Raw genomic sequence first — 2,931 nt, 5'->3', positions numbered from 1 at the left:
CCCGGCCTAATTACCTAGAGTTTCAGTGGTTTTGCTAAGCCAAAATGAGGGAAAGGGGGCAAGAAAACCATGGTTCTCATTTCTAGATTTGCCTCATCTGAAGTCACTGCGTACTTGTCCAACAGGCTTCTCTGGGTCTCGAGTTCCAGAGGTTATACCTGCTCCCTTCTTTCTGTAACCAATAAAAGCATCAGACTTATTGAAACGATATCTATAAAACAAAAGAGATTATCTGTAAACCAAATATGTTCAGAAAAGAAAAGGAAGCCAAACAGGCTGCCTGGACAATTCCTGCTTCTCCTCCCCCCACCCCCACCCCCTACCATGCCCTTTCTCTGAGCCAATACAGCTAGGTTCAAAGTACTTCTCTGCTAAGGGCATGTAACTGCCTTTGGCTCCTTTCTTGTTTTTTCTTGGAAGGGAGATTGGTCAGAATGGAACATAAAATCACAAGGAGTCCTCACACACTGCAGATCTACCTGAGAGGCATTGAGAAACGTTGCCACTGATGCCAGCCTCCTTGATCGAGAAGTGTTACTCATTTGTGTAACAAGAGTAACACACGTGTTTGAGCAAGAAAGAAGCCCCATCGTGGAAGACATTCCCAGTGATGTTGAAAAGAAGCGACGACTAGAAGGATGGTCCTGCTCAATACTCATGTAAGTAGATATAACCAATACATGTCCATGTAGATGGTGAAGTGCTCAACTACTAGCCAAAAAGTTAGTGGTTTGAACCCATCCAGAGGTAGCATGGGAAATAGGCCTGGTGATCTGCTTCCCAAAGGTCACAGCCTGGAACACCCCGTGAGCCGTTCTACATTGCACACATGGGTCCTCATGAGCCAGACTCATGTTAACAGCCACAGCATGGTGTCCCACTGCCGTCCGGTCAATCCTGACTCAAGAAGAGCTGCCCCTTTGGTTTCCACGGCTGGAAATCATCATGGAAGCAGAGCACCTCTCCTTTCTCCTGAGGAGCGGATGGTGCTTTCCAAGGGCTGACCTTACCAGGCCAACACATAACCCACTATGCCATCAGGCCTCCTTTACAGCATAAGACATAAATAGTAAATGAAATGAACACAGACATAGGGCAGTTAGGGCAGCGGGACATGGAAGTCTAGACAAAAGTAGAAGAGAAGGAGATCTCACAAAGCAAACTGCCACTTCACAAAAGCAACAGAACATGCTCTAGCGTTTGCCAACCAAGAAAGGGCTACTAACTACATGTGACTAGTGAGCTTCTGAAATATGGCTACTCCAAATTGAGGTGTGCAATAAGCATAAAATGCACACCAGATTTCAAAGACAGTATAAGCAAAGTAAAACATTTCACTAATAGTTTTATCTTGACCACCTGATAAAATGATAATATTCTGGAATATTGAATTAAGAATATATTAGTTTAAATCTTTAAGATATGGTAGTTTAAGACTTTAAGATATAATACTATAAGCATAAGAGCAGGCCATGATTTTCTTAAAATTTCATGTAAAACACAATGAGATAGAAAGCCCTCTTTTTAAAAAGTTCTGTATTTGCAGAAAATGTGATTCATAAAAGCAATGGTAGGTATGAGAAGAACATTTGTATTCATTTTTAAAATTATTTTTACTCTAAAAGCAATCCATGTTAACAATAGTAAAATTAGAAAACTCATATAAGCAATATATTTCTTTACGCAGAAATAATGTGCTAACACCATCATATATAGATAGATGATAGATAGATAGATAGATAGATAGATAGATAGATAGATAGATAGATAGATAGACTTAACTATGGGCAAAGAATCATATCATTCTTGTTCACTGATGCTAGAGCAATGAATATTCATTCTTTGTATGAATGAATTTGAGGTGTTTTTCTATGCATATGTATATATAAAATGAAATTTAACATACACATTCTTTCACATTTGACAGTATATCATAGCTATGTTTCTATGTTAATACATATTCAACCATAGTACTTTATTGCTCTACTTGACTTTGTGATATTACCATAATTTACATAACCATTTTCTTTTCCATCTGAGCCCACTTCTACCTTATCTTTTCCTTCTATCTTATTCTCTTTCATCAGGACTATTGCTTGCTCCTTTGTCCCACCTTTTCTTTGAGCTCTAATAGAAGTGATCTCAAACTTTCATGAGCATGTTGGCTTCCAGAGAACTTGTAGAAATTCATATGCCCGAGCCCCACTCTTAGAAATCTGAATTCATTTGGTGGAGGTGAATAGTTAGAACTCATATTCTAAAGGAAAGACGTTAAGTAGATCACCCACAGCACAGTGAAGAGACCATACTGTGAGAATCACAGAATATTATGAGGATTTTTTTTTCTCCTTCTCACTATTTTCAACCCTCTGGAAGTCCAACTCTGTTCTAGGAGGAATAAATAAAGGTCTTCCAGACCACTGAGACCCAAAAAGAAGACTTTTTGCTTACGTATTCCTGGCCATTGAATAGACCAGCATATAGTCAGAGACACATCAACCTTATCTCATGAAATCCAAATTCATAAGCATAGCCCCTTGACCTGACCAGTGTTTTTATCTCTCCAGACTCACTTCTTGCCCCTCAAGCCCTCTCTCCACATACAGATGTATCTGACTACAAAGAAGCTGATCTAAATTATTAGACAACTTGAATCCTTCTAACTCACACTCTGTGGTTCCAGGGTGAGGTGTAAATTCAGTGAATAAACAGATCTGTTCAAAGCTTTATAAACATATAAATGTGTCCTTGTGGAATGTAAGATATAGTGGAGAATTAGTAGCCTACACTACATACACCAAAATGGAGGTAAATGTTGGAATAAGAGCACAATCCTAGAAATTTCTGTCCCTATCTTTGGGCCAGTGGTCTGTCTACCTTGCCTTTCATTTCTTCTGAAACCTTTTTCCAGGTTCAGTTTTCAAGCCACTA

This window comes from Echinops telfairi, unplaced genomic scaffold (genome assembly GCF_000313985.2).
Source record: "Echinops telfairi isolate 266 unplaced genomic scaffold, ASM31398v2 ScPeMD7_3;HRSCAF=10, whole genome shotgun sequence".
NCBI classification, from domain to species: Eukaryota; Metazoa; Chordata; class Mammalia; order Afrosoricida; family Tenrecidae; genus Echinops; species Echinops telfairi.
The sequence above is the reverse complement of the archived record's forward strand: the minus strand, read 5'-3'. Positions refer to the sequence as shown.